Here is an 18,175-nt window from a genome sequence, read left to right as displayed (position 1 = left end):
GTCATCCTTGTCACGTGGCGCAAAAATATTTAAAAAGGGGAATGCAACACGAGGACTTCCCAGGAGGTCACCCATCCTGGTACTACTCTCGCCCAAGCACGCATAACTTCCGAGTTTTGATGGGATCCGGTGCTTTAGTGCTGGTATGATCGCATCCAACATGCAACTATCTATTTGTTCCTTATGCCTGCCCCTGCAGTGTCTATTGCCACATTTGCCTCGACAACGGAGACGAGTTTAACACAAGAATTTCACCGCTCCCTCTCTACCCCGACAACACGAGCACCGCCACGACCTCTGTGACTTTTCCCACCGCGCTTGACACCCAACGACGCCGCCCCTAGACACGTCAACAATGAGACGCAAGCTAAAACATATCACAAACGTCAAAAATAAGAAAACTAGTAAACGTCAAAAATAAGAAAACGAGATCATATAGATCACGCTCCCGCGTCATCCTTGTCACGTGGCGCAAAAATATTTAAAAAGGGGAATGCAACACGAGGAGTTCCCAAGAGGTCACCCATCCTTGTACTACTCTCGCCCAAGAACTCCGAAGTTGAGCGTGCTTGGGCGAGAGTAGTACTAGGATGGGTGACCTCCTGGGAAGTCCTCGTGTTGCATTCCCCTTTTTAAATATTTTTGCGCCACGTGACAAGGATGACGCGGGAGCGTGATCTATATGACCTCGTTTCTTATTTTTGACGTTTACTAGTGATGGGGTTATTGTCCTAGGGTAGGGTTATAGGTCTGCCCTATAGGTCCTACCCAAGGACTACCCTTCATAGAAGACAAGGCCCTTAGACAGTTCCGACTGAACTAAGGGCGCCCCCATCATCCAGTCGGAGACGATCCACTCGGAGCATACCTAACGTACCGACTGGAATCCACTCTGTACATCGTAACCTCCCAGGAGGGCAACGGTCATACGTTTTCGTACACCATTATTAGCATTTAACGCTTACGTTACTTGTAACATAAGCATTTACTCGCCACTATTCCACCGTTGTCCACTGGGCCATTATGAAGGGCAGCGCACTCTATATAAGCCGCCCTTCCCCACCAGTGCAAGGGTTGGCACTTGCTATAATCCTATAATTCACTCGACACAAAGCTCCCAAGAGCACTCAGACGTAGGGCTTTTACCTCCACCGTAGAGGGGCCTGAACTCATACATCCTCGCCGTAGCTAAGGCTCTGCCCATATACTTTTGTACCCCATACTTCTACTGTCATACTTATACCCACGACAGTTGGCGCCCACCGTGGGGCAGGCGTCTAAGCGACTTCCGGCGAGTTTCCGATTTCATCTTTTCGTCATGTCGTCCGGCGGAGATCTGTGCATGGGTCATGAGATCCTCTTCGGTACCCTCTCCTTCATCGCCGATGATTCGGCATGGCTTCGGGATGCGCCCCTCGACGTCGAGGCGCTCCCTAGTCGCGGGGCTACGCACTTCCGTGCCAGTTCCTGCGGTGTTCTTCTTCTCCAGCAATCGACCCCGGTGTCGATCTTCGCCCCCGTCACGCGCCGCAACAAGCGATCCCGTCGTCCGCGGCTCCAGCCTTGGTTGCGACACGCCCATGCGCGACAAAACGCGTCCTCTCAAGTGGCGGTGCTTGAATCGGTTGTGGTCCCGCCGTCATCCCATTGCTTGGAATCAGTTCCGACTGAACTACCTTCCGAGTATCCGGGTCGCGGGCTTGCAGCCGAAGTTCTCATGGCCGATTCCCACGAAAGTCCCCTCGGGACTGGGCGGAACGAGCATGAGTTCGGAGAATCATCCGGCGCTCGTCGTCAGCACCATCGTTCTTCCAGTCGACGCACTCACCAGAGCAACGTCGAGGTGTTCCGCACACCCATCCTCAACTTGGTTGCAGCCGCCAGAATAGCCGATTCTCTCCAGCCGACTGATTCAGAGGCTGGTAGGGGAATTGAGAAGATCCGTGCCTTGTTGCATACGACGCAGCAACAAAATTCGGCGGTCCCCCGGTCGCACAACAGGATCCACAACAGTTCGGTTTAAGCGAACAAGCATCGGTCGGTTTTCAGTCCCGACTCTCACCAGCGACGCAGAGGGGGCAGCCGTTATAGGGACTCGAGTCGGAATCCGCTTCCCATTTGGTCTCATCCCGAAGATCATCGCCGTTCGCGTACTCCTCCGCGGACTGGGCCTTACGGGCCCCGGCATTACGATGATCATCGTTCGGGCGGTGGCGGGCATGATCCAAGGCCTGATGCAAGAGGGTACATCGCCCAGAAGAAGGTTGACAGAAGTCGAGCCCACCGTGATGGTCACGATAGAGACCGTCCAAGTGGAAGCAGGACCGTTGTTTCTGGCCCCGAGTGCTTCAGTCGGGCCATCCGCTCAGCTGACATCCCTCCCAACTTCCGATTGGTGACGGGAATCAACAAATTCACGGGAGAGTCCAAACCAGAAACTTGGTTGGACGACTACAGAGTGGCGGTCCAGATCGGTGGCGGAGATGACCATGTCGCCATGAAACATCTCCCACTGATGCTCGACGGTTCGGCGCGAGCTTGGCTAAACCAGTTAGCTCCGTCAAGCATCTACAGTTGGGCAGATTTGGCCCGAGCCTTCATCAGAACCTTCGAGGGTACGTGCAAACGCCCTGCTGGTCTCGAAGAGCTTCAGCATTGTGTCCAGAAGCAAAACGAGCCCTTGCGCGATTTCATCCAGCGCTGGACGACCCTCTACCACAAGGTGGAGAATGTTACAGAACACCAAGCAGTCTACGCCTTCAAGGCAGGCGTTCGGTACAGCGATCTATACCTGAAGTTTGGTCGGACATGCGACATCTCCATGAGCAAGATGATGGAGATAGTCGCACGCTATGCAAATGGCGAAGAGGAGGACTGCATACGTAGCGGCAAGCATAAGTCAGTCGCCGATGGAGATGGGAACAACAATCGGAAGCAGAAACAGAAAGCTCAATCCACTCCGCAGGCAGAGACAACAGTCGTTACAAATGCCAAGTTCAAAGGCAAGGGGAAAGCACAGTACACTCCCAAGAAGAGGCAGTCAGGAAATTCCATCCTAGATCAACCGTGTCCAATCCACACGAAGACGGATGAAGAAGGCAATGTCATATTGCCGAAGCATACCACTCGGCAGTGTCGCCTCCTGATCCAAGGATTCGGTGAAGGACAGCCGAGTGAGAAGGACACCGAGCAGGATGATGAGAACAAGGAGGATCCGTTCCCCCAAGTCCATGCAACGTTGACGATTTTTGCTGATGTGGAAAGCAAGAGTCGACTGAAGCTGGTCAAGAGGGAGATAAACATGGCAACCCGATCCACTCACACGTTCCTCAAGTGGTCACAGACTGCAATCACCTTTGATCAGTCAAACCACCCAGCACACGTACCCACCCCAGGGAGGCAAGCTCTGGTCGTCGACCCGGTGGTGGAAGGAGTTAGGCTGCGCAAAGTCCTCATGGACGGCGGCAGCGGCTTGAATATCATGTACGCTGATGCTCTCAAGGGAATGGGCATTCCGATGTCCAGACTTAGCGAGAGCAGTATGCAGTTCCATGGAGTCGTCCGAGGAAGAAATGCCAAATCACTCGGCCAAATTGCGTTGGATGTCGTCTTCGGCTCTGACAAGAACTTCCGCAAAGAGAAGTTGACATTCGAGGTGGTTGACTTCCAGAGTGCATACCATGCGATTCTGGGCCGTCCGGCATATGCACGTTTCATGGCCCGTCCATGTTACGTCTATTTGAAGCTGAAGATGCCCGGTCCCAAAGGTGTGATTACTGTCACAGGCAATCGGCAGCGGGCCGAGGAGTGTCTACAACACGGGTCGAGAATTGCTGATCATCAGATGGCTATACTCGAGCTGGATGAGTACAAGAAGACCGCCGACCCAGCTGACCTGATGCGTTCAAAGAAGCCAGCTTCGGAGTCCGCATTCCAGTCGGCGGGAGACACGAAGAAAGTCAGCATCCACCCGACGGACGACACTGCCGCCCCGTCAAACATCTCCACCACCCTTGATCCAAAATAGGAAGCCGAGCTCATCCAATTCCTCCGTGAGAACTTGGACATTTTTGCATGGAAGCCTGCTGACATGCCAGGTGTACCCAGGGAGTTGGCTGAGCACCGACTGCATGTGGATCCTGCCTCTCGGCCCGTCCGAGAACGCCTGCGTCGGTCCGCCGCGCACAAGAGGAAAGCAATCGGAGAGGAGGTGGCTAAACTTTTGGCAGCCAACTTCATTCGCGAGGTACACCACTCCGAGTGGCTCGCTAATGTTGTCATGGTTCCCAAGAAGGACAAGTCTCTCCGTATGTGCATCGATTTCAAGCATCTCAATAAGGTCTGTCCGAAAGATCACTTCCCGCTCCCCCGCATTGATCAAATTGTTGATTCGACTGCGGGTTGCGAGCGCTTATCCTTCCTTGATGCCTATTCAGGCTATCATCAGATCCGTCTGTATGGTCGAGATTAATTAAAAACAGCCTTCATCACCCCATTCGGGTGCTTCTGTTACATCACTATGCCATTCGGTTTGAAGAATGCAGGAGCAACTTTTATGCGCATGATCCAAAAATGCCTCCTAGACCAGATCGGTCGAAATGTGGAGGCATATATGGATGATATCGTCGTCAAGTCACGCAAAGGTTCTGACCTGCTGACTGACTTGGCAGAAACATTCGCCAACCTACGTAGGTACGATATCAAGCTCAACCCAGCCAAGTGTTCATTAGGCGTTCCCAGCGGGAAGTTACTCAGTTTCTTCGTTTCCGAACGAGGGATCGATGTCAACCCCGAAAAGATCGGGACCATTGTCCGAATGGAGCGGCCGGTAAGAGTACATGATGCTCAAAGGCTCACAGGTTGCCTAGCGGCTTTGAGCAGGTTTATCGCTCTACTCAGCGAGAAGGCGTTACCTTTGTACCGACTCATGAAGAAGTCAGATACCTTCGAGTGGACAAACAAAGCCCAAATCGCATTCGACGACCTCAAAGCCCTGCTTTCCACCCAACCGGTACTTACTGCCCCGCTCAGTAAAGAACCCCTTCTTCTGTACATCGCGGCTACAAATCAAGTCGTCAGCACCGTTCTGACAGTCGAACGTGAAGAAGAAGGCAAAGCGTGCAAGGTTCAGCGGCCAGTATATTATGTTTCCGAAGTCCTGACTCCTTCCAAGCAGAGGTATCCCCATTATTAGAAGCTTATTTACGGGATCTACATGAATGCAAAGAAGGTGGCTCATTATTTTCAAGACCACTCGGTATCTGTCATATCTGATGCTCCGTTGTCGGAAATTCTCCACAACCGGGACGCATCAGGCCGAGTGGCAAAGTGGGCAATGGAGATGCTATATTGCGACATCAAGTTCGAAGCCAAGAAAGCTATAAAGTCTCAAGCTCTCGCTGACTTCATAGCAGAATGGGTAGAACAACAGCAACTGACTCACATCTACTCGGCTCATTGGACCATGTTCTTCGATGGGTCCAAGATGTTGAATGGCTCCGGCGCCGGCGTAGTGCTCATATCCCCGAAAGGTGATAAACTCAAGTATGTGTTGCAGATCCATTTTGATTCTTCCAACAACGAAGCAGAGTACCAAGCCCTCCTTTACGGGTTGCACATGGTCATCACACTCGGCGTCCGTCGCCTGATGGTCTATGGCGACTCAGATCTAGTGGTTAATCAAGTAATGAAGGAGTGGGATGTAAGGAACCCCTCCATGACTGCATACTGCAACGCAATAAGGAAGCTCGAGAAGAAGTTCGAAGGCCTGGAACTTCACCATGTTCCCCGACTGAAAAACCAAGCAGCAGATGAATTGGCAAAACTTGGATCCACTCGGAGACCGGTCCCGAGTGATGTCTGCCTCGAGCACCTACACCTCCCCTCGGTAAAAGAAGATCCTTTTTACAAAGGAACCAGTACAACCGAAGAGCTCAACAGATCAGACTGAAGTCGAGGTCCCCGCTGTGGTTGATTTGATCATGGAGATTCTAGCTGTCATTCCCGAATGGATTGTGCCGTTCATTGCGTACATCATGAGGCAAGAGTTACCAGAAGACAAAGTCCAAGCTAGGCAGATCGTTCGCAGCTGGAAGTCCTTCACCGTCATTGATGACCAGTTATACAGGGAAAGTGTTTCAGGCGTCCTTCAGCGGTGTATCTCTCCTGAGGAGGGACAGTTAATCTTGGAAGAAATTCACTCGGGAACCTGCGGTCATCATGCCTCCTCAAGGGCAATTGTCGCCAAAGCATTCAGAGCTGGTTTCTTCTGGTTGCAGGCGAATGAAATGGCAAAAGATATGGTCGACCGCTGCGAAGGTTGTCGGTTCTATTCAAACAAGTCCCACAAGCCAACGTCTGCGCTGAAGACAATTCCTCTTGCTTGGCCATTTGCCGTGTGGGGGATAGATACAGTTGGACCATTCAGAACAGGCCAAGGAGGATTCACCCATCTGCTGGTAGCAGTCGACAAGTTTACCAAGTGGATTGAAGCCAAGCCTATAAAGAAGCTTGATGCCCTTACGACCATCAAATTTATCAGAGACATCATCGCCAAATACGGGGTTCCGCACAGCATAATCACCGACAATGGCACAAACTTTGACTCGGACAGGTTCAAAGGTTTTTGCGCAGTCCAAGGTATCCGAGTGGATTTTGCATCCGTTGCACACCCCCAAACAAATGGACAAGCGGAGCGGGCGAATGGACTCATTCTTCAAGGGTTGAAGCCTCGACTCCTGCGAGAAGTTGGACATGTCGCCGGCGCATGGGTCACCGAGGTGCCTTCGGTGCTGTGGGGCCTCCGCACAACTCCGAATAGATCGACAAGGCGATCCCCGTTTTCCCTCATTTACGGAGCAGAGGCAGTCCTTCCGAGTGATTTGCTTCACAACTCTCCACGAGTCGAACTCTTCTCCGAAGCCGAAGCAGAGCAAGCCAGGCAAGACAGAGTGTACCTTTTAGAAGAGGAGCGCGAGATGGCACTGATCCGTTCAACAATTTATCAACAAGATTTGCGGCGATTTCATGCGCGGCACGTCAGGAGCCGCACGTTCCAAGCAGGCGATCTCGTGCTCCAAGTGGATCAACAGAGACCACACAAGTTGGCTCCTGCCTGGGAAGGACCGTTCATCATTTCTAAGGTGCTGAACAATGGAGCATATCGACTCTACAACCTCGACAGGGAAACAGACGAGCCCTGAGCATGGAATGGAGATCTATGAAGCGCTACTACACATAACCGCCGACGGAGACAATGTAAAGAACAAGTATCATCGAAGTAATACAAAGCAGATTGATTTCTTGCCAATTCGAAATTCTTCCGCATTTGCAGACTCCGGTATAGAAAACTAACTCCGAGTGTGCACTAAAAGTCACGCTCGAGGACTTAGCTGCGACCCAGAGTCGCCTAAGTGAACATCTCGCTCCGAGTGTGCACGAAAAGTCACACTCGGAGACTTAGCTATGACCCAGAGTCGCCAAAGTACTAACTCTCTCCGAGTGTGCACTAAAAGTCACACTCGGAGACTTAGCTGCGACCCAGAGTCGCCTAAGTACAAACTCGCTCCGAGTATGCACTAAAAGTCACACTCGGAGACTTAGCTGCGACCCAGAGTCGCCTAAGTACAAACTCGCTCCGAGTGTGCACTAAAAGTCACACTCAGGAACTTAGCTACGACCCAGAGTCACCTAAGTAACAACTCGCTCCCAGTGTGCACGAAAAGTCACACTCGGAGACTTAGCTGCGACCCAGAGTCGCCTAAGTACAAACTCGCTCCGAGTGTGCACTAAAAGTCACACTCGGAGACTTAGCTGCGACCCAGAGTCGCCTAAGTACAAACTCGCTCCGAGTGTGCACTAAAAGTCACACTCGGAGACTTAGCTGCGACCCAGAATCGCCTAAGTAAACAACTCACTCTGAGTGTACACGAAAAGTCACACTCGGGGACTTAGCTGCGACTCAGAGTCGCCTAAGTAAAAAGCTTCCTCCGAGTGTATACTCGAGATACACTCGGAGGCTTAGCAGACCCTCATTGAGGCTCATCTGGATGTGAAGACAACTGACAACTACATGACTAACAACTCGCTCCGCGTGTGCACGAAAAGTCACACTCGGGGACTTAGCTGCGACCCAGAGTCGCCTAAGTAAACAACTCGCTCCGAGTGCGCACTAACAGTCACACTCGGGGACTTAGCTGTAACCCAGAGTCGCCTAAGTAAAAACTCGCTCCAAGTGTGCACCAAAAGTCAAAATCGGGGACTTAGCCGCGACCCAGAGTGGCCTAAGTAAAAACTCGCTCCGAGTATGCACCAAAAGTCACACTCGGAGACTTAGCTGCGACTCAGAGTCGCCTAAGTAAACAAATTGCTCCGAGTGTGTATTTTAAGTCACACTAGGAGACTTAGATGCGAACCAGAGTCGCCTAAGTAAAAAGCTTCCTCCGAGTGGGCACTCGAGATACACTCGAAGGCTTAGCAGACCCTCATTGAGGCTCATGTGGACGTGAAGACAACTGACAACTACATGCTCCGCATGTTTGCCATTGGCTTCACCAAGAGACGCCCAAACAAAAACCACGAGCCAAAATTGTGTCAAAAAAACTCAGCGAAATAAGAGCAAAAGATCCGGTTCGAATTCAAATCGGTTCTGCGATCAGTCGGCTCGGTGTGAATCAAGTTTATCCATACCGAGCCACGAATGTATCGGCCAACAGCAGTGGCCAAAGTTTAATACAGACTCCACTCGGCATACCGAGGTAAATGTGCGTTCAGCATAAAGTTTATCAAGCGTCGCCGGGACTGGCAGGCTCCACAAAGGTGTCGAGGTCGATTCCATCTGCAATCTGAGTGGCTGCGTCGAGGAAGGTCTCCATGAAATTTTCAAATCGAAGCTTCTTGGCGTTGGCGACCTGCAACGTCTTCAGCTTGTCTTCACGAGCTTCCTTGCAGTGCACTCGGACCAGAGACAGCACCACGTCCACAGCACAACGAGCGGCAAACTTCTTCCATGCCTGCACTCTACTTGGAACGTCCTCCAGTCGAGTCATCAACCCCTCTATCTCGTTCCGGGAGTCATCTTCAGGCCACAACTCCTTGTCGATTCGGCCGACAACTCTTCTGAGGCGACCAATGAGAGGGCCCACCCTGTTAAGGCCATAATGCACTCGGAACATGTCCCGGTTAGCTTCATTGCCGAGTGGAACATTCGGAAGAAGCGACCGTTCGATTTCGGCTGTTTCAGCCTCAACGTCCCGACAGAAATCTGCAAAGAGAAGACAAGCAGAAAATAAGCGCGGAGTGAACTCCAAAGTCAAAAAGCACTCGGCAAGAACTTACCATCAAGCAGTGCGACCATCTTCTTCGCCCAGTCGCCGATGTAGTTCTCCTGCGCTCTGCACCGAGTGTTCATTACCTTCAGCTGGCCCATCCATTCGGATCTCTCCCTCTTCATTTTTTCTACTTCGGCTAGCAGTGCCTTGTTAGCCTCCCGAGATTCCTCCAAAGATTTCTCTCGGTCCGCGAGAGCCTCCTTCACACCAGCCAGATCATTCACAGCCACCTCCAAGTCCGCACCAAGTTGAATCTTCTCAACCTTCAGAGCATTATACGCCGATCCCATTTCACAAGTCTTCTGTCAAAGAGACACAAAGGGAGGATCAGCCACATTCAACAAGGAAAAAGTCTCGAAAGATATGACAAAACAATCAAAGCTCAAAATTCTTCAGACCCCTGCCAATGCAAGCAATCGACAGCGGTCTCGGGGACTACACCCAGTGGGTTCACTGAGAGTGACCCCACTGGCATGAAGCTCGAACAGGTCGGCCCTATTGAGCTCCATAGCAAACCAACAACACTATGAGATTACTATTACTCGACCCGAGTAACACTACTCTCGGGGACTACACCCAATGGGTGCACTCGGCGTGCCCCCACTAGTACCATTCGGGCAGATCAGCTCTGATCTGTACAGATTATGGAAAATACATATAAAGACAACTGCCGGCACAAGCACTCGGCAGAAGTCTCGGGGACTACACCCACTGGGTTCACTCGGAGTGAACCTACTGCAAAATCATCCTACTGTATCCGAGTATATCGCTGAAACCCCCAGTGGGTACCAAGAGGAATGTAAACACTTACTAGCGCACTTACTCGGATATCATCCCGAAGCTCCAAGCTCTTCTTGTACAGGGATGCGATGGAGTCATACGGTCCCACGGAGTCGCCCACCATCAGGTCTACTTCTACCATGGCGTCCTTGGCAGCTGCTACTTGATCTTCCAGGAGGCGTCGGGCATCATATTGAACAGCCGACGGACTCGACATGGCAGAAGGCTCCCTGGGAATCCCGAGCTCTGGTCCAGTCGGTTCCGCCGTGAGGGCCACCGTCTCAGTCGGCGGCACCGTCCCAGTCGGCGGCACGTTCATGACGGGATTGGCAGCAGGTTGGATAACCCCAGGGACAGGCGCCAAAGCTGGCTCCAACCTCCTATGGTCGTCGTCGTCCAGATGGATCACCTCCGAAGGAATCCCGACTAAACAGAATAAAATTATAGAAAAAGGTCAAGATCAAAGACAGCACTCGCGAAACAGTAATACAGCTCTCGGAGTCGTGACAACGTACCTTGCTGGGACGTGGCGGCGTTATCAGTGTCCATGGGATCATCGTCCTGGCGAGGCAGAGAGGTGGTGGAGGTAGCAGCTCTGTTGAGTGAAATCCACTCAACGGATAAACATGAGTTCCCAAAAAGAGGAGTTCAATCGGATACTGAAGGAAGATGAAAGAGTAAAGATACTTACGCTGAGGCGACCGGAACAGCGATCGTCATCCGGGGCAAGGCTTTCCTAGGTTTAGGCCCACTAGGTTTAGCCACCTTGGACGGCTGGTTCACGGGTTTGGCACAAGCACCCCTGGTTCTCTTCACACTCCGAGCACTCGAAGCCACGGGAGGAGCTGGCGGAGCACTCGGGGCCGCGGGAGCAGCCGGCGGAGCAGCGGGGTCATGACGGCGCTTGGTTCGGTGCACTGGTGGTGAGGGTGACGAGCTGTGCTCTCCACTCTCCTCCTCCTCCTCTTCCGTCTCCTCCTCCGTCTCCCCACTGTCAGAGACGTACTCGGTGCTATCCGCGCTGCCCTCCATGCTGCCCTCCTCTTCCTCGACTGGATTCACGTTCGAGACTGCAGAATGCCAGTTTGTCCACTCCTGCACAAAACACAGTCGGCAACGTCAGTCAGCAAGACAAGAAAAGCAATAAAGCTGAGAAGGTTAAAAGCACTCGACAACACGTACTCACCTCATTCGGAGGAGGATTTTCGGCGCGGAATTGCTTCACCAGCCGGGCTCCCACGGGGTTATCACACGTGCCTGTGATGCTGCGGACCCACGCACTCACAGTCTCCCAGCTCACGTCCTCTGGATGAGACCGAGTGGTATCCGAAGGCCCCGTGTAATGCCACATAGCGTGGTCTCGGGCCTGCAGCGGCTGGATGCGCTGACCCAAAAAAGTCTCCAGCAGGTCCATGCCGGTGACTCCCCTCCGGACGACGGCTATCAGCGCGTCGACCAAAGGATGGATCTGGGTTCTTTCTCCCTTAGAGAGCGCAAGCTTCCTGGGAGGGCCCGGACGGTCTAAACTGAAAGGTGGCAACCCACTCGAAGCATTCGGGCAAGCAATGTCCTGGCAATAGAACCAGGACGATTGCCAGTTCCTAACTGACTCGGATAGTTGGAGGGAGGGATAGCTACTCTTTGTTTTCTTCTGAAAGCCTAAACCCCCGCAGAGCTGGAGGATGTGTGTCTTATCATCCGACTGGCTAAGCTTCTTAACAGTTTGGGATCTAGCGGAGAAGACATATTTAAAGAGCCCCCGGTGGGGAGGACATCCTATGAAGCACTCGGAGAGGGTGACGAACGCGGGAAGATGAGCTATTGCATTTGGAGGAAAGTGATGGAGCTGCGCCCCGAAGTGATTCATGATACCTCGGAAGAAAGGATGGGGAGGCAAGGAGAAACCTCTGGCCCCATGGCTGAGCAGCAGAATGCGCTACCCCTCCTTCGATGCCGGCTCCGTCTCGCCCTCCGGCAGCCTCCAGGACTTGTTGGCGACCATGCCGTGCTCCACCAGCTCCAGCACGTCGTTCTCCGTCACCGAGGAGGGGAGGAATGTTGGAATTATGCCCTAGAGGCAATAATAAATATAGTTATTATTATAATTCCTGTATCAAGATAATCGTTTATTATCCATGCTATAATTGTATTGAATGAAGACTCATTTACATGTGTGGATACATAGACAAAACACCGTCCCTAGCAAGCCTCTAGATGGCTAGCCAGTTGATCAAAGATAGTCAGTGTCTTCTGATTATGAACAAGGTGTTGTTGCTTGATAACTGGATCACGTCATTAGGAGAATCACGTGATGGACTAGACCCAAACTAATAGACGTAGCATGTTGATCGTGTCATTTTGTTGCTACTGTTTTCTGCGTGTCAAGTATTTATTCCTATGACCATGAGATCATATAACTCACTGACACCGGAGGAATGCTTTGTGTGTATCAAACGTCGCAACGTAACTGGGTGACTATAAAGATGCTCTACAGGTATATCCGAAGGTGTTAGTTGAGTTAGTATGGATCAAGACTGGGATTTGTCACTCCGTGTGACGGAGAGGTATCTCGGGGCCCACTCGGTAATACAACATCACACACAAGCCTTGCAAGCAATGTAACTTAGTGTAAGTTGCGGGATCTTGTATTACGGAACGAGTAAAGAGACTTGCCGGTAAACGGGATTGAAATAGGTATACGGATACTGACGATCGAATCTCGGGCAAGTAACATACCGAAAGACAAAGGGAATGACATACGGGATTATATGAATCCTTGGCACTGAGGTTCAAACGATAAGATCTTCGTAGAATATGTAGGATCCAATATGGGCATCCAGGTCCCGTTATTGGATATTGACCGAGGAGTCTCTTGGATCATGTCTACATAGTTCTCGAACCCGCAGGGTCTGCCCACTTAAGGTTCGACGTTGTTTTATGCGTATATGAGTTATATGGTTGGTTACCGAATGTTGTTCGGAGTCCCGGATGAGATCACGGACATCACGAGGGTTTCCGGAATGGTCCGGAAACGAAGATTGATATATAGGATGACCTCATTTGATTACCGGAAGGTTTTCGGAGTTACCGAGAATGTACCGGGAATGACGAATGGGTTCCGGAAGTTCACCGGGGGGGCAACCCACCCCGGGGAAGCCCATAGGCCATAAGGGTGGCGCACCAGCCCTTAGTGGGCTGGTGGGACAGCCCAAAAGGGCCCTATGCGCCATAGAGATAAAAATCAAGGAGAAAGAAAAAAAAAGGGAGGTGGGAAGGAAGGGAAGGACTCCCACCCACCAAACCAAGTCCAACTCGGTTTGGGGGGGGGAGCCTTCCCCCCTTGGCTCGGCCGACCCCCTTGGGGCTCCTTGAGCCCCAAGGCAAGGTCCCCTCCCTCCCACCTATATATACGGAGGTATTGGGGCTGATCTGAGACGACTTTTCCACGGCAGCCCGACCACATACCTCCACGGTTTTTCCTCTAGATCGCGTTTCTGCGGAGCTCGGGCGGAGCCCTGCTGAGACAAGGTCATCACCAACCTCCGGAGCGCCGTCACGCTGCCGAAGAACTCTTCTACCTTTCCGTTTCTCTTGCTTGATCAAGAAGGCCGAGATCATCGTCGAGCTGTACGTGTGCTGAACGCGGAGGTGCCGTCCGTTCGGTACTAGATCATGGGACTGATCGCGGGATTGTTCGCGGGGCGGATCGAGGGACGTGAGGACGTTCCACTACATCAACCGCGTTCACTAACGCTTCTGCTGTACGATCTACAAGGGTACGTAGATCACTCATCCCCTCTTCTAGATGGACATCACCATGATAGGTCTTCGTGCGCGTAGGAAATTTTTTTGTTTCCCATGCGACGTTCCCCAACAAGGAAGTCCCCCTGGATCCATCCCGCCGACAACGCCCGCTGCCGACGCTGAGTGGAGGCCGCCCCCTTCTTCTTCTTTTGCGCCTCAAGCTTGCTGGTCTGCCCCTTCGTCATGGAGAGGACGACGGGTCCGCAGAGGAGGAGAGGTAAGAGGTGACTTGAGGTGTGCAGAGAGCTGCGGGAGGAGCGATATTAATGGGAGGATGATGAGCAACGCAACAGGAAATCCCGCCGGGGAGGCTTTAATAGGCCTCCGACTGGGTCAGTTACAAGTGGGCCCAGGATCTTAACCCCCCAACCGGCCGCTGCAAGATTAGCGGAGAGGATAACGGCGCGGTAATCAAGGAGCCAAAACCTAGTCGATGGCGATGTCTTCATCCCCGCTGAGCGCGCGGCAACCGATATTTGAGGATCCCGAAAAATCTCGCGCTGTCAGTTTGACCACTCACGTCAAAAGATTCCGCAGAAGCACTCAGTCCCTGATGGTTCGTTTCACTAGCATATTCACTCGGATCACTAGCTGAAGATAAAATGGATCGAGGCAAACAACACTAAAGTCACCTCAATAACAGTCGGTTCCAAACTCCAGACATCACTTCATCGTTCCAACCCCGATCCATTCAGGGACTAATGATGGGGTTATTGTCCCAGTGTAGGGTCATAGGTCTGCCCTATAGGTCCTACCCAAGGACTACCCTTCATAGAAGACAAGGCCCTTAGACAGTTCCGACTGAACTAAGGGCACCCCCATCATCCAGTCGGAGACGATCCACTCGGAGCATATCTAACGTACCGACTGGAATCCACTTTGTACATCGTAACCTCCCAGGAGGGCAATGGACATACGTTTTCATACACCATTATTAGCATTTAAAGTTTACGTTACTTGTAACGTAAGCATTTACTCGCCACTATTCCACCCTTGTCCACCGGGCCATTATGAAGGGCAGCGCACTCTATATAAGCCACCCTTCCCCACTGGTGCAAGGGTTGGCACTTGCTGTAATCCTATAATTCACTCGACACAAAGCTCCCAAGAGTAGTGAGACGTAGGGCTTTTACCTCCACCGTAGAGGGTCCTGAACTTATACATCCTCGCCGTAGCTAAGGCTCTGCCCATATACTTTCGTACCCCATACTTCTACTGTCAGACTTATACCCACGACAACTAGTTTTCATATTTTGACGTTTCTGAAATGTTTTAGCTTGTGTCTCATTGTTGACGTGTCTAGGGGCGGCGTCGTTGGGTGTCAAGTGCAGTGGGAAAAGTCACAGAGGTCGTGGCGGTGCTCGTGTTGTCGGGGTAGAGAGGGAGCGGTGAAATTCTTGTGTTAAACTCGTCTCCGTTGTCGAGGCAAATGGGGCAATGGACACGGGAGGGGCAAGCATAAGGAACAAATAGATAGTTGCATGTCAGATGCGATCATACCAGCACTAAAGCACCAGATCCCATCAGAACTCCGAAGTTAAGCGTGCTTGGACGAGAGTAGTACTAGGGTGGTGACCTCGTGGGAAGTCCTCGTGTTGCATTCCCCTTTTTAAATATTTTTGCACCACGTGACAAGGATGATGCGGGAGCGTGATCTATATGACCTCGTTTTCTTATTTTTGACGTTTACTAGTTTTCTTATTTTTGACGTTTGTGATATGTTTTAGCTTGCGTCTCATTGTTGACGTGTCTAGGGGCGGCGTCGTGGGGTGTCAAGCGCGGTGGGAAAGTCACAAAGGTCGTGGCGGTGCTCGTGTTGTCGGGGTAGAGAGGGAGCGGTGAAATTCTTGTGTTAAACTCGTCTCCGTTGTCGAGATAAATGTGGCAATGGACACGGGAGGGGCCAGCATAAGGAACAAATAGATAGTTGCATGTTAGATGGGATCATACCAGCACTAAAGCAACGGATCCCATCAGAACTTCAAAGTTAAGCGTGCTTGGGCGAGAGTAGCACCAGGATGGGTGACCTCGTGGGAAGTCCTCATGTTGCATTCCCCTTTTTAAATATTTTTGCGCCACGTGACAAGGATGACGCGGGAGCGTGATCTACATGACCTCGTTTTCTTATTTTTGACGTTTACTTGTTTTCTTATTTTTCACTTTTGTGATATATTTTAGCTTGCGTCTCATTGTTGACGTGTCTAGGGACGACGTCGTTGGGTGTCAAGCGCGGTGGGAAAAGTCAGAGAGGTCGTGGCGGTGCTCGAGTTGTCGGGTTAGAGAGGGAGCGGTGAAATTCTGGTGTTAAACTCGTCTCCGTTGTCGAGTCAAATGTGGCAATGGACACGGGAGGGGCAAGCATAAGGAACAAATAGATAGTTGCATGTCGGTTGCATTCCCCTTTTTAATATTTTTGCGCCACGTGACAAGGATGACGCGGGAGCGTGCTCTATATGACCTCGTTTTCTTATTTTTGACGTTTACTAGTTTTCTTATTTTTGACGTTTGTGATATGTTTTAGCTTGCGTCTCATTGTTCACGTGTCTAGGGACGGCGTTGTTAGTGTCAAGCGTGGTGGGAAAAGTCATAGAGGTCATGGCGGTGCTCGTGTTGTCGGGGTAGAGAGGGAGCGGTGAAATTCTTGTGTTAAACTCGTCTCCGTTGTCGAGGCAAATGTGGCAATGGACACGGGAGGGGCAAGCATAAGGAAAAAATAGATAGTTGCATGTCGGATGGGGTCAGACCAGCACTAACGCACCGGATCCCATCAAAACTCTGAAGTTAAGCATGCTTGGGCGAGAGTAGTACTAGGATGGGTGACCTCCTGGGAAGTCCTCGTGTTGCATTCCCCTTTTTACATATTTTTGCGCCACGTGACAAGGATGACGCGGGAGTGCGATCTATATGACCTCATTTTCTGATTTTTGACGTTTACTAGTTTTCTTATTTTTGACGTTTACTAGTTTTCTTATTTTTGACGTTTGTGATATGTTTTAGCTTGCGTCTCATTGTTGACGTGTCTAGGGGCGGCGTTGTTGGGTGTCAAGCGAGGTGGGAAAAGTCACACAGGTCATGGCGGAGCTCGTGTTGTCGGGGTAGAGAGGGAGCGGTGAAATTCTTGTGTTAAACTCGTCTCCGTTGTCGAGGAAAATGTGGCAATGGACACGGGAGGGCAAGCATAAGGAACAAATAGATAGTTGCATGTCGGATGCGATCATACCAGCACTAAAGCAACGGATCCCAACAGAACTCCGAAGTTAAGCGTGCTTGGACGAGAGTAATACTAGGATGGGTGACCTCCTGGGAAGTCCTCGTGTTGCATTCCCCTTTTTAAATATTTTTGCGCCACGTGACAAGGATGACGCGGGAGCGTGATCTATATGACATCGTTTTCTTATTTTTGACGTTTACTAGTTTTCTTATTTTTGACGTTTGTGATATGTTTTAGCTTGCGTCTCATTATTGACGTGTCTAGGGGCGGCGTCGTTGGGTGTCAAGCGCGGTGGGAAAAGTCACAGTGGTCGTGGCGGTGCTCGTGTTGACGGGGTAGAGAGGTAGCGTTGAAATTCTTGTGTTAAACTCGTCTCCGTTGTCGAGGCAAATGTCGCAATGGACACGGGAGGGGCAAGCATAAGGAACAAATAGATAGTTGCATGTCGGATCTGATCATACCAGCACTAATGCACCGGATCCCATTAGAACTCCAAAGTTAAGCGTGCTTGCGCGATAGTAGTACTAGGATGGGTGACCTCCTGGGAAGTCCTCGTGTTGCATTCCCCTTTTTAAATATTTTTGCGCCACGTGACAAGGATGACGCGGGTGCGTGATTTATATGACCTCGTTTTCTTATTTTTGACGTTAACTAGTTTTCTTATTTTTGACGTTTGTGATATATTTTAGCTTGCGTCTCATTGTTGACGTGTCTAGGGGCGGCGTCGGTGGGTGTCAAGCGCTGGAGGAAAAGTCACAGAGGTCGTGGCGGTGCTCGTGTTGTCGGGGTAGAGAGGGAGCGGTGAAATTCTTGTGTTAAACTCGTCTCCGTTTTCGAGGCAAATGTGGCAATGGACATGGGAGGGTCAAGCATAAGGAACAAATAGATAGTTGCATGTCGGATGTGATTATACCAGCTGATGGGGTCATAGTCCTAGGGTAGGGTCATAGGCCTGCCCTACATGTCCTACCCAAGGACTACCCCACATAAAGGACAGGACCTTAAGTCAACCCCGACTGAATTAAGGAGTCCCCATCATCTAGTCGGTAAC

At 51.3% G+C, this 18,175-nt stretch overlaps 6 non-coding genes across 6 annotated transcripts; 5 read left to right on the top strand and 1 right to left on the bottom strand.

Moving 5' to 3' along the window:
* Window positions 1-38: 38 nt before the first annotated feature.
* On the bottom strand, window positions 39-157 carry LOC123415017. Its single transcript, XR_006614923.1, has one exon. It is a non-coding gene; the product is annotated as a 5S ribosomal RNA (ribosomal RNA).
* A 15,242-nt stretch (window positions 158-15,399) lies between these two features.
* On the top strand, window positions 15,400-15,517 carry LOC123413687. The gene has a single exon (XR_006613808.1). It is a non-coding gene; the product is annotated as a 5S ribosomal RNA (ribosomal RNA).
* Window positions 15,518-15,849: 332 nt separating this feature from the next.
* LOC123414186 lies at window positions 15,850-15,968 on the top strand. The gene has a single exon (XR_006614255.1). It is a non-coding gene; the product is annotated as a 5S ribosomal RNA (ribosomal RNA).
* A 675-nt stretch (window positions 15,969-16,643) lies between these two features.
* On the top strand, window positions 16,644-16,762 carry LOC123413936. The gene has a single exon (XR_006614039.1). It is a non-coding gene; the product is annotated as a 5S ribosomal RNA (ribosomal RNA).
* A 357-nt stretch (window positions 16,763-17,119) lies between these two features.
* Window positions 17,120-17,238, top strand: LOC123414881. Its single transcript, XR_006614795.1, has one exon. It is a non-coding gene; the product is annotated as a 5S ribosomal RNA (ribosomal RNA).
* Window positions 17,239-17,571: 333 nt separating this feature from the next.
* LOC123414043 lies at window positions 17,572-17,690 on the top strand. The gene has a single exon (XR_006614131.1). It is a non-coding gene; the product is annotated as a 5S ribosomal RNA (ribosomal RNA).
* The last annotated feature ends 485 nt before the right edge of the window (window positions 17,691-18,175 follow it).

This window comes from Hordeum vulgare, chromosome 7H (genome assembly GCF_904849725.1).
Source record: "Hordeum vulgare subsp. vulgare chromosome 7H, MorexV3_pseudomolecules_assembly, whole genome shotgun sequence".
NCBI classification, from domain to species: Eukaryota; Viridiplantae; Streptophyta; class Magnoliopsida; order Poales; family Poaceae; genus Hordeum; species Hordeum vulgare.
The sequence above is the reverse complement of the archived record's forward strand: the minus strand, read 5'-3'. Positions and strand labels throughout refer to the sequence as shown.